This window comes from Equus caballus, chromosome 1, assembly GCF_041296265.1.
Source record: "Equus caballus isolate H_3958 breed thoroughbred chromosome 1, TB-T2T, whole genome shotgun sequence".
Classification (NCBI taxonomy): domain Eukaryota; kingdom Metazoa; phylum Chordata; class Mammalia; order Perissodactyla; family Equidae; genus Equus; species Equus caballus.
In genome coordinates, this window is record NC_091684.1 from 184,693,418 (window position 1) to 184,706,778 (window position 13,361).

At 45.2% G+C, this 13,361-nt stretch overlaps 1 long non-coding RNA gene across 2 annotated transcripts in view; it reads right to left on the reverse strand.

The window, feature by feature from the left end:
• Positions 1-992: 992 nt before the first annotated feature.
• The window catches only part of LOC106782220 (uncharacterized), a 56,092-nt gene continuing 43,723 nt past the window's right edge, over positions 993-13,361 (reverse strand). Inside the window, exons 2-4 of one of the 2 annotated variants that reach the window (XR_011440987.1) lie at positions 8,121-8,262; positions 7,340-7,439; positions 993-2,958 (exon numbers count right to left, since the gene is read on the reverse strand). This is a non-coding gene — a long non-coding RNA (uncharacterized lncRNA). The remainder of the gene's footprint in view (positions 2,959-7,339; positions 7,440-8,120; positions 8,263-13,361) is intronic. The other variant, XR_002801874.2, reaches the window with a different exon arrangement.

Here is a 13,361-nt window from a genome sequence, read left to right on the forward strand (position 1 = left end):
GCAAAGGGCCAGTTTATTATTTTTTTTATAATTTTCAACCTGTTAGAAACTGAAACATTTGTTAAATAAAAATGAATTACTAAAGAAGAATTTAAAATAAAAGGCAAAACAAATGTAAGCCCAACCTTTTTGTTATTGGATTCAATAGTCATAAAATTAGTCTAGCATATTGCTACAAAAGTTTCAAACATTCCCTCTCAGCTCCTGACCTTGTTCCCAGACCAGCGCTGGTTTGAGCAGCTCTGCTCTAACTCAAGGCCCTTGCCTTGACTTAGCCACTGGGAGCCTGGACCACTCATGTCTGACGGATGGGAGAACAGGCCACACCTCAGCGGGTCAGTGATGTCTCATGTCTCTATATTCCAGGGACTCCTTTCTGATTCTTCCTTAGGTTCTAGAAATATTTCCCACATTAGAATAATGCCGACTTCCTGAGGAGGGGATTTGTCTGTACTTCTGACTGCGGATCTAGAGCTACCAGGCTCTAAAGCACCTCGGAGAACAATGAAAGAAACGTACGAGTGAGGAGCAGGCAAAGGCTTTCTGGTTGGAACGAATAGGTATTTTGAAAAGCATCCTCAAAACATGTCAAAAGTCTGAGAATTGTCATCATTGTGACTGGTGAGTCATGGTCCAGGCTGGCACTAATGCAATTGCCAGCAACGCAATTGGCTGCTGTCTATTCAAAAACCTGCTCCTGGAACCATGCGCGGGGTAGTGGGGGGTGAAGGTCAGTCCTTAAATGGCTTTGGACAGGAAAAGAGGGCGAGCTGGTCTACAGCACTCAGGAGGGTCTGGGAAGTAGCTGGGAGGGAACAGTGGCCCAGTTAAAATTCTTTCTTTACTTCCCGAGGAAGCAAAGTGATCTGTCTCTACGCATAACAAAGGACCAATCGCCCTTTTGGAGCAAAATTGGGTGTGATCATCCTTTAGTAGTGGAAGCTGGAAAATGAGGTCCGACAAATTGGCTGGGGGAAAGGACTCCATTTCCTAATTTTAAAAACAGCTTTATTGATGTATAATTGATATCCAATACACTTCACATGTTTACAATGTACAGTCTGACAAGCTTTGACATATGGATGAACCGGGGAAACCACTCCCACAATCACAGTAAGGAGCGTGCCCATCACCACCCAGAATTTCCTGGTACCCTTTTGTAACCTCTGCCTCCCACCTCTTCCCACACCACCTACCAGGCAACCACTTTCTATCACTGTAGATTAGTTTGCATTTTCTAGAATTTTATATGAATGGAATCATACAATATATACTCATGTTTGGTGTGATCTCTCTCAGCAAAATTATTTTGCGATTCATTCATGTTATTGTATCTATCATGTTGTTGATCATTTTTACGGCTGAGTGGTCTTCCACCTCGAAGCAATTTTACATCTCAAGCAAGGTTATCTTGGGACTAAGATTTTGAGGTGTTAAGGGAAGTTTATGAAGATTTGAATTCTTCCTTAGAGTGGATCTTGCTGCCCCTATCTTAGAAAATAAGCCTTTTTTGCTTCAAAATTAAGGATAGAACAAAGAAAAATCAGCCATTTAAGATTCTTAAATGATAAAAGGGATTTTGCAATATGCAAGGTGTGTGGCCTATGAGGAATAAGGAGAAAGAGACCTGAGAAACCAGCATCCTTCCTGCTCGAGACACTTCTCCAGCTTCCTGAATCTCCAGTGCCTGTTCAGTTTGTTTCTTCCCCTGGGGTAGGAAATGCTCTGAAGAGAATGTTCCCATCACAATTGTGATTTTGCTTTTGGAATCTCAAAAAAGGAAGAGTACACTGCAACTCCATAATTAGAGTTACTCATTCATTTGTTCCTGCAATCATTCACTCACCAGACATGGATGAGGGGTGTCTATGTGCCAGGCACCATGGTGGGGATACAGAGCTGCCCTAGGGACTTATAGGAGGACTTGGTTCCTGCTTCCACAGAGTTATAGGGTGTGCAGGCTTCATGGCTGGTTAGTTTTACATCAGACTTCTTCACGATAAATCAGGGATCAGAGATGGCAAACAGGTCAACACAGTGGTTGGGCCAAGCTGTTATCATCCTGGAGGCTGGAAGACAGGATTGAATGTGACAGTGGTGGCAGAGGAAGAGCTCTGGTTCATGGACTATCAAGAAGCACAGCGCCCCACTGACAGTGACAGACAATGCCACCCCAACAACCCCATAGCGGGCAGTGGGGAAGAAAGGAAGACATAGGGGACACATGGAGCATGTCTCCTGGCTCCAAAAACTAGCCTTGGACATGCACATTGTTGGCTGCCCTACCAAAAAGTAGAGCCTATTTTTGTAAATAAGTGGTGGTGGTGTTCTAACAGAAGAAGGTTTCTTTAAAAAGCAGACCTGTATTTGTTCCCAATCCTTCTAGCAAGGCTACACTAAAAGAGCACAGTGGAAAACAGCAGGATACAAAAGTGAATGAGTAAGATGATGATTATAATAAATCAAACAATCTATTCCTTAGAAGGGAGAGGTCTAGTGGAGAACTGTCCAAAGAAAACACACTCAGAAAGTTGAAAACCACTTGTTTGTGTCTTCAAATTTTCTCCAGTGAGTATTGTGCTGCTAAGACTTTGAAGAGTTGCTCTGAGACGCACTCTTCTTGGGAAATATGGATTCTCAGCCAAAGGAAACCACAGTCAACAGTTCGAATTTGCCTGCAGTCTGGAGAGAAGCCCGGAACCATGGAGGGACATCAGAGAAACCAGCGACAGAGGAAGAGTGAGACCTTGAAAGGGGGCTTTCGCCAGCCGGAGGGCTCCACCCTGAGGTGCGGAGAGTGAAGAAGACGCGCAGATGGAAGTGGGGCCTGGGGTTCAGCTGGAGAGCAGGGCAGAGGCAGGCATGAGCGTGCCGCTTCCGAAGGACCAGGGCCAAGGAGGCCAGCACCTGGCTGGGAAGTCACAAGAAAGTAGTTTCTTTTGGCCTCAGGATCCTTGTCTGCAAATGGAAAAGCAGGACTAGGTGATCTTTACGGTCACTTCTAACTCTACACGTGTAGGAATCTGAATTGTATGAATCCTGTCAACATCTCTCCATTGAGGACCTTCCATGTCTGAAGCACTGTGGGTCGGCAACCACAAACATCTCTTCAGTTGAGCTCACACCAATCAGAAACAATTGAACACCTGTTATGAAATGTACAGTGATGTATATTTTCTAGAAAAAGAGTAGTACAAAAGCAGTCCCTGATTACAGCAAAGGCTAAGATAGCACATCTACCTCTTTTATAATGTGACAATCCATTCTGGTTAGGGGTGTCAGAAAAAGGATTCTCCAGAAGTCATGGAATGGAAATTGACCCACGCCTTAGCCGGGAGATGCCGAGGCATTGAGAAAGGCCTGCTGCCCTCATGGGCATCGCTGTCGGAAGAGGTGTTCCTCTTCCGGCTCCCAAAACCAGCTCCAGTCACCACTGTTGACTAAAGTTGGAGGTGAACTGCTGCCTGTTGGTGAGATATGTGAAAACTCACGCACAGATGGGTGGAGCAGGAAGCTGAGGGAAGGTCAGAGAAAAATAAAAGGGGTTTCCTGTGATGAGTCACTGCCTTCTGGGAAACAATTTCAGAAGTGACCACAAAGTCCCCAGCACCTGTCCAAGGCTTGTACTTTGTGCCAAAAGAAAATATGGCAAATGAAGGACTGAGCCACATCTGACAGCCTGCAGGCCATATGCAGGGCAGAGGTCTGAGAAAGAGCCAGGCTGGGCCAAGCACACGTGAGAATTTGCAGATCGCCTGCCGGAGTCTCCAGGGCACGCATGGGGGTGGGCTGAAGACTCCCAGTTCTTCTTTTCCTTAAATGGAGCAAACACTATACTGTTGTTTCTTTCAGTAATCACAGTGTGGATTTTCAGATAAAGTTTTTTTCTTCTTTTTGTTTTTTTTCTATTGCCCTGTGATTAAGGTCAGAGAATATCAGATAAGGTTTTTAAGTGTAAAAACCTTACTGAATCTAGAAAGAAAACAATTTGACCATAATTCTGGGTCTCCAAAGCAAAATGGGAATTGTTGGACCTGACGTGGGATGAATTCCTTTTCTTGGTTTATGTTGATCTGAAAACAAAACCAACATTTATTTCCTCATCCATTAAAAGGGTGTGGTTTATAGGTAGTAGGGTAAAAAGCACAGAGGCAGTCTCGAGCTATTACTAGATGATATATACAACAAGCCGAGAGAGTAACCAAGACATAAGAAGACACAGGAGCCAGAACCCAGGGGATCCAACTCAGGAGAGAGGCGGAGGGCATCTCCCGGGCGACGATGAGGAAGACGTGGAGCAGCCCTGGAGAGCCACCAGTCCTGAAAGGAGACGGGGGACAGGAGCCTCTAGGAGGGCTTGCTCGCTCTACAGAAAAAAAATAATAATGTTTGCACATAGATCAAGCTGTGATATACAGCTCCGTCAGAGAGCTCTGTATGGAAAACTAAGCAACTGCATAAACAGAGCAGAGCTGCCCCTGCCCCCCGACACACATCAAGGCTCACCTCTTCCCCCAGGGCGTCCTGCTTGGCCAGCTCCCCTCCAAGGGCAAGCTCCCTGGAAGCAGGAGCCAGGGAACACATGGAGGGACAAGACATCCAGAAGCTGCCATGGGGCCCTCGATGGAGCAATCGGACTTTATTGGTCATCTCAGAAAAGACTATTGAGAGCTACTTTGGTTTTTAATTTTCAATCTGTTAAAGTTACAAATTTAAAAATCTAGGTCTTCCTCAAGCTTTTAAGTTTAATTTAGAGGTCTTATTACATCCGTTGTCTAAAAACCTCTTATAGCTCTAACAAACTTTAAAAAATGACAAATCTTAGAGTCTTTCAAATATTCCAATACTGACAGTAATTTTAGAATGTCTTCTAATTTAAAACGACAAAACTAAGTCAATTTCTTAATTACATATTTTAAATTGGTATCAAAAGGATGATCATTACTCTAATGGGCCAATTTCCCTTAAATATTGCAAATACTTAAAATACCAAATGTGTACAAATTAACAAAAATATAATGAGTTTCATGATTCTCTTAAACATTTCTACATTTATTTATAAATCTTTGTGGGATTAAAAATGCTTACCCAAAGTCCATGGTTTACTTTACAGCTCACTCTTGGTGTTGGACATTCTATGGGTTTGGACACAAGTATAATGACGTCATAAGGTAAACTATGGACTTGGAGTGGTTATGATGTGTCAGTGTAGGTTCATCAGTTGTAATAAATGCACTCCTCTGATGGGGGATGTTGATAATGCGGCAGGCTATTTATGTGTGGGGATGGAGGTATATGGCAAAATAGAGCAGTTTATTTTTTTAACTGCTCTAAAAAAATAAAGTCTGGCCGGTCCGGTGGTGTAGCGGTTAAGTTTGCGTGTTCCACTTCAGTGGCCCGAGGTTCACCAGTTCGGATCCTGGGGGCAGACCTACACACCAGTCATCAAGCCATGCTGTGGCAGGTGTCCCACATATGAAATAGAAGGAGATGGGCACAGATGTCAGCTCAGGGCTAATCTTCCTCAAAAAAAAAAAAGTAACCATCAAAAACTAAAGCCAATTTTTAAAAAATTGCTTACCCTCTAAGGAAACAATGCCCTCTTAAATAGTCCTAGGTTGCTGTCCCAGACAATTTTGGGGGTGCTATCTCAGCTGGATGAGGCTTCTGGTGGTGACCCCACAGGTGTCTGCCTCCAGCCCGCTGTCATGTGGAGGATGTTTCTGAATTGCCTTGTCTCATAGACTGCCTCCCAAAGATTCCAGTAACTCCTTTTCTGACTCTATTCTCCCCCAGTTCACCACCTGGTTAGTTCCAACCAATCTATTTTCTCTGCCATTTTGTTCTTAATTTTTTTCTTATTCATCCTTTTAGCACCACAGATCTTACAGATATTTCAGTGCCACCCCATGGAATTCCTCACAGTGCTGTCCACCTCTGTTTTCCCAGTTCCAAGTTCATGCCACTGATGGGAAGAAGAAGACGGAGAAGGTAAAGCGTATTTAAATTTCTGCATGGCTTTCGCCATAGCACCCTCCTCTCTATAAGGATCAGGGAACAAGCAGAGAAGGTACCATTGCCCCTGAACTCTTAATGCACCCTGGGGTCAGCCCCATCACTTCTCGTCTGCCTGAGCTCAGGATTCTCCCTGTAGAGTCCTGAAGGCCCAGGCCTCCAGGCCCAGGGTCAGTTCACAGAGCCAAAGGGGCTGATCAGGCTGGCGAGTGATTTTGCTTGTCTCTCTCTCTCTCACACACACACACACACACACACCCCTCTATACAACTGATCCTCTGTGGCCCTGGACACAGGCTCATAATCATTCCCATCCACTATCACGAGGCCAGGCCCTTCCACGTTGAAATTCCTAAGCAGGTTACACGAACTCTGTCACATCCTTTGGCTGTTGACAGTGGAGCTGCCTAACCTATTTCCTTTCTGGTCTTCGTTTACAGCAGTCTCACTTAAATACAAAATAGGTTTTGGTACCAAGGCAGACAAGTTGAATGACTAGTTTAGAACAGACTGTTTGGGGGAGGGGGATAATTTAACAAAACAGATGTGGCGAGGCTCCCTCCTCCCACCACGGGGGGCAGTGGTGCAGTGAGTGGAAGAGCACTGGACACAGAGTCGGGGGCTTGGTCTCCAATCCAGTTTCTGTGACAAACTCTGCATCTTGGGCCCAACTCCCATGAGCCTTGGTTCCTTCACCTGTGACATCACTGACATGGACACAGGAGCAATTGACAAGGGTGTTTCCAAGATTAAACTTGAAAGTACACAACATAAATGAAGTCTTCAGTTGGCTCCCAAGATCTGACACATTCCTGGTTTTCCTCCTGCCTCATCAGCTGGTCCACCTCAGTCTCTTTGCTGGCTCTTCCTCATCTCCCCAACCTCTAAAGATTGGGTTCAATCCTTGTACTTCTGCTCTCCATCACTACTTACCTGATGCTCTTACCCAGTCACGTGGCTTTAATATCATCTGTAGGCCGATGACTCCCACATTCCTATCTCCAGCCCAGAACTCTCCCCTGAACTGCAGACTCGTCTTTCCACCGCCTACTCATCATCTCAGCTTGGGTGACAAATAGGCATCTCGAACTGTACATTCCAGCCCTATTCTCCAGCAGTCTTTCCTTGTTCAGTAAATGGCAATTCCCTCCTTCCAGTTGATTGGATCCAAAATCTGTGCACTCATCCCTGACTCATCTCTTTCACACCTCCCATCCATTCCATCAGCAAATCCTTTGAGTTATCTTCAAAAGATATCCTGAAGCAGACTGTTCCTCACCACCTCCACTGCCACCACCCTGAGGAAGCCCACATTATGTCTTACCTGGATTCTTGCTGTAGTTTCCGAAGTGGTCTCCTTGGTTCTGGCCTCGGCCCCTTCCACCCTCCTCAGTCTGTTTTCAACACAGCAGACACAGTGAAGACTGTTAAAATATAAATTAGATCATGTCATTCCTGTCCACAAGACCTTTCAACTTCTACCCATCATATTCAGAGAAGTTACTGTTACACATCACTCACTACAAAATGGGAGCCATAATAGTGCCTACTTCATGGTGTTGTGAAGATTCAAAGAGTCAATATATGTAAAGGACCTAGAACTAATACTGATTGAGTGTTTGCCACGGATCAAGCCCTGCCCTCCATACTGATATATATTAACTCATCATGTATTAACTCATTACTTCTCAGAAGAATTCTAAGGTATATACTATTATTATACCCATTTTACAGTTGAGCAAACTGCAATGTGTTACAGAGAAGGTAAGTAACTCCCCCAGGTCACACAGCTAGTGAGGGCAGAACTGGGCTTCCACTCCTGGTAGTTGGCTCCAAAGACTGTGTGTTCACTACTTGGCCTCATCAGTAAGCCTTCTTCTGTGATGTACTCTTTAGAGGTTGACTAGTATCCCATCCAATGGAGGGACCATTCATTTACTTAATCAGTTCCTCATTAAGTCCTCTGATCATTCTGGAGGTTCTCATTTAAGCTAATAAATTCATTTATTCAACAAATATTATTGAATAACAATATACTAGGCACTGGGGACAGAGGAATGAACAACCAAAAAATGGACACCGAACTCTGTCCTCATGGAGCTTACATTCTTCTGGAAGTACTTTTGATAATGGAAGGGTTTCTAGAGACCTGACTGGCTTGTTGACGAGTCGTTCTGCTCTCCTGAGGCGATCAGGCTCAACTTCGTTCGTTTGGCACCTCTCTTGGGCAAGGCCCTTGGCTGACTTCTGTGGGAGGAACAACAATGATTCAGACGTGGACCTTGCTCTCGGGAGGTTGTACATTAATGTGCGCCTGGGTATCTCTAGGAAGCAGTTCTTGTCGAACTTGTTTCTGGGTCTCTCCAGTGCCTTTTTTCATTTGCACACCTCTGATTAAACATCTCAGCTCCCTAAGGAGGAGGAACACTCTTGTGGCTTCCTTCTCTTCTCACAGAGCCTAGAAGAGTGCTTTGAATATGCTGGTTTCACAGTTTTATGTTCTTTGTTGAGCACCAAGTTCTAGAAAGATTCCTCAAAAAACTCTTTGGCCACAAATTTTATTCCCCATCTTTCTGCCCTTATTAAGGCCACAGAAGTTTAGTCCATCAGCAGACAGAAGAAGATAAGGCTGTGAGCTACCTTTTGTAATTATGAGTATTTTAATCGTCCTCTTCCCGACGAGTTTTAACCTGTCAGTCACTAGGATGGAGGAGGCCTGATGACCTGTTGAATGCTCACTTCAAAATACAGCAGATGAATTGCGTCACAAACACACACACACACACACATCCTGCTTAACACCCTTCAAGGGTTTCCCATCATTCGGGAGGAAAAACAGCCAAATCCTCAGCAAGGCCTCCAATGCACATGGCCTGAGTGGCCTGGCTGTGCCTGCCCCTCCAGCCTGGCCTTACGGTAGACCATGAATCTCCTTGCTTTCTGCACTCCAACCACAGGGCCTACTTGTGGTTCCCCAAACAACCTGCTCCGTTCTGCCACAAGGCTTTTGCATGTCCAGTTCCCTCTTCCTAGAAAGCATTTTTTCCTCCAATCTTCAGATTCAACTCAATCATTACTTCCTTGGGAAAGCCTTCACTGGCCCAGGGCCCGAGGCTTTAGCCAGCATCAGTCCTTCTCAGAGCATCAGTACCTCTCCTTCAGGGGTACTGTTTACCTGTTCATTCATGCTGGTGGCAATTTTACTTGTATACGTGAAAATAAGTCATTACTGTCTCTCCTCCACTAAACTCTGTGCTTCCCGAGAGCAAGGACCATTTCTGGTTCTGCTCACCGTTGTGCATCCAGAATAGAGCACAGTGCTGGAAACTAAAAAAGTGCTCATTCGCTCAACACATATTTAATGAGCACCTTTTGTGTGCCCGCCCTATTCTGTGTGCTGGGGATACATGAGTGAACAAGCCACAGCCCCTGCCTTCCTGGGGCTTACATTCTGGTTTGGAGAAGAGAAAATAAACAGAGAAGCAAGGCGATTTCAGGGAACAATAAGTGCTATCAGGATAAGGGTGTAGGATGTGACCCCTGGGGATAGGTGGGACGCTGTTTCAGATAACCGTCAGGGGAGGCCTCTATCAGGAGGTGGCATGTGAGCAGAGTCCTGAGCATTCTGAAGAGGGCTGGATTTTCAGAGCAAAACTTGGGACAGTCCCAGGCAAACCAGGACAGTTGATGACCCTAGCACGGAATGTTGCTGGGAGCCTGCCCACGCCTTCGGCCACTTACTCAGGAAAACGGTTCTCCCACACATTCTAAATCTCTTTTCCAGAAACATTAACTTTTTGAGAAATACAGTTTAGAACTTAATAAATGCTTTGTAATGATGAGGAAGCTTCCCAGGAATCCACACCCACTCAGCTTAAGAATGACCCTGGCTTTGGTATTGATCCCGGCTTTAGGACTCCCAGTCACACCAGGCCCCCTCCTGCAAACCTTGGCTCTTGGAGGCCCATATTTGGATTTCCATTTGGGTGGAATCCACTCACCAGGAAAAGCTCATTTCCTCCTTCCCTCTGGTTCACACTCTCAGCCTGGAGACTTCTTCCACAATACCCCCTGGCAGACTCCTGCACTCTCTCTTGGCTGGCTGTGCCTCCAGTGAGTTCTGCCCAATAATCAACTACCTGTAATAAACTACAGAGTGGTCGATCCCTGCCCAGTGGTATTCCCACTCCTTTGGGCAAACGGTCAAGCCAACTCTGCCTAAATAATTGGGGGTGGGGGGGGGCTGCCCCCTTGGCACAGGTGCTAATTCTTCCCCACTCTAACTGCTCTAAACTACTTCCTTTTTTGCTTTTTTGCTGAGGAAGATTGTCACTCAGCTAACATCTGTGCTAATCCTCCTCTATTGTGTATCTGGGACACTGCTACAGAGTGGCTTGATGAGTGGTGTGTAGGCCCTCACCCAGGATCCAAACCTGTGAACCCCAAGCTGCCAAAGCAGAGTGCACGAACTTTAACCACTACACCACCAGGCGGGCCCCTCTAAACTATCTCTTTAATGGATTTCAAAATAGTTCACTGACTAAACTTATTTTTCATTTCATCTGTGGTCAAATTCCTAAGCCGTTGTCACACGCCTCTCTTCTTCCTCATCCTCTTTCCCACCCTCGTTTCTCCCTCCCCTTCTCCTCTTGCCTCCCCACCTGCTCCTACTGATCTGAGTGTCCTGGGGCTCCAGAGCCAAACCTCCAGGGCTCTAGTCCCAACTCTCCTCTCACCAACTGTTTGGGTAACATTAGCACCTACCTCCTTGGGAGGATTGAAAGAGTTAATGTAGGTTAAGCCACTAGAACAGTGGCACACAGTAGGCCTTCACATGGATTCACTGGGCAAATGGAATGCTAGCTCTTATTACTGCCCCTGAGACCTGAGGGCCCTCTGTGCCCTGCTCAGAGAGTAAGTGGCTGCCTCTTATGGCTTTATTTGAAAAGACAAAATATCCTTTTGTCCAAATGCCTCCTTCCTAACTTTGAAATCCCTACAACTAGCATCTTCATTCAATAGAGCACACGAGAAGGAGGGGAAACATTATAACAATTACCCATTCTTTTTCCAGGAGGGCTTATCAGATTAAATGGAAGAAGAGGGGCTGGCCCGGTGGTGCAGTGGTTAAGTTCGCACGTTCTGCTTCAGCGGCCTGGGGTTCGCCGGTTCGGATTCCAGGTGTGGACTTATGCACCGCTTGGCAAGCCATGCTGTGGCAGGCATCCCACATATAAAGTAGAGGAAGATGGGCATGGATTTTAGCTCAGGGCCAGTCTTCCTCAGCAAAAAGAGGAGGATTGGCAGGAGATGTTAGGTCAGGGCTAATCTTCTTCAAAAAAAAAGAAGGAAGAAGAATACTAGGGACTAAAGACAGACAGGGAGGAGAGACTATGTGCCTTGTTGAAAAGAGAAGGTCAAAAGTGGTGGGGGCCGGGGGGGGGGTGCGCCTCTAGAGCCAGCCCTGATGGCCTACTGGTTAAAGTTCGGTGCACTCCACTTCTGTGGCCCAGGTTCAGTTCCTGGGTGCAGAACCACACTCATCTTTCAGTAGACATGCCATGGTGGCAGCTCACATAGAACTAGAAGGACTTACAACTAGAATGTACAACTATGTACTGGGACTTTGGGGAGGAAAAAGAAAGAGAGGAAGATTAGCAACAGATATTAGCTCAGGGCAAATCTTTCCCAGCAAAAAAAAACAAGGGGGAGCTCTCTAAGGAGGGGAGGCCTCATGAGGGCACTGGGCTCTCAAGCGGGCGAGGGAAGCTGAAGCAGAGGGCATGGAGGAGTGGGAAGGGTATGGATAGGAGAGATGCAAAGATAAAATTCGTGTAGGGTGATGGAACCAACTCGTTTTCTAGATCAACCCACCTTCCCTCCCCAGCTCTGGGCTGCTTACTGCAGGCATTCAGGCCAGGAGAAAATAGCCTGGATTTTCATGCCAGCATCAACTCAGAGCAAATTCCAGTTCTACCATTTACTAATTGACAAAGATAACTGACCTCTCTAAACCACGGATTCCTCTTCTGTAAAAACAACACAAAACCAAAACTCTCCAAGAGTTGTGAGGATTAAATAAGCAAAAACATGTGACATGCCAGCTTAGTGCCTCGCTCCCAGTAGGTGCTTTCTTCTAACCATCACCCCAACACGCGCCTGGAGCATACTCAGTCAGCTTTCTCAACACACTAAATCCATAACTTCGTGCACATTTTCACGTCTAGTTTTACATGTAATTGATCACATCCAATTCAACTCAATAAAGAGTTTACAGAACGCCAAACACTAAACTGAGTGCTAGGAACACAACAGGATCAGGTCCCACTTGCTCCTCCCCCCAAAACTTATAGCTTACTGGGGAGCCTGGTGATCAGACATGTAGTTACGACAGTAGTGAGCATTCCAATAAGGTAAACACAGGAGCTGCCAAACACACACAGAGCTCTCATATTATATAATAAATGCATATATGAGATCTACATCCTTTATGCTGTGTCAGGACTCAGCAATCAATACAGCCACAATAGAAATCTACAGAGACATCACAGTGGGGCTCATTATTAGGTTGAAAGTAGCTCCAAAGTTAGCACAAAACTGAAAACTACATAAGCAATCACCTCTAAAAACAATCCCTTTATTACCCATAAAGTACAGTACACATGGTTTTGATGTACAACCATGGATAGTTATGTAAGTATGTAAATATGTAATAATCTACAATAATAAAGAATATGTAAAATATATTTATACATTTTTATTATACAGAAGAGACCAAAAGGTGAATTGGAAAAAGGTTGCAAAATTCAATGTTCCTCGTGTAAAACCTTTCAGTAGAAATGCATGTTTATTTCTGACAAAGTCCTAAAAGGTCAATATGCAGCTGCGATGCAACGCACACTTACACTCAACTGCCCTGAGCTTTTCTCAGAAAGTGTAAATAAAGGCCGCAGATTCAGGAAATCATCCTTTAGTTCTGGTGGGATCCGGTTGATCTTACAGAGTAATAGAAAGAAAACTAGCCCTCTAAACCTTACTAGCCTTGCATCCTTGGACAAGTGATAGAAGCATAAAATCTCAAGGTTTTAAGGGAACTTAAAGATCATTAGTCCAACTTCTCATTAGATGTTTCAGTCCCTCCCAAGGGATCAGCAACCTCTACTTAGATCACTCCAGTGGCTAGAAACCACCCATTCCACCTAAGAACGCCTCCAGCAAGAGTAATTAGACACACAGGGACTTCAAAATGTAATATGACAAAATGATGTGTGGCATCAGGATCTCCCTGGTGTTGCTTCACTTTAAAAATATTATGAAGAATTTACTCTGCAGTATTTTAGAAAATC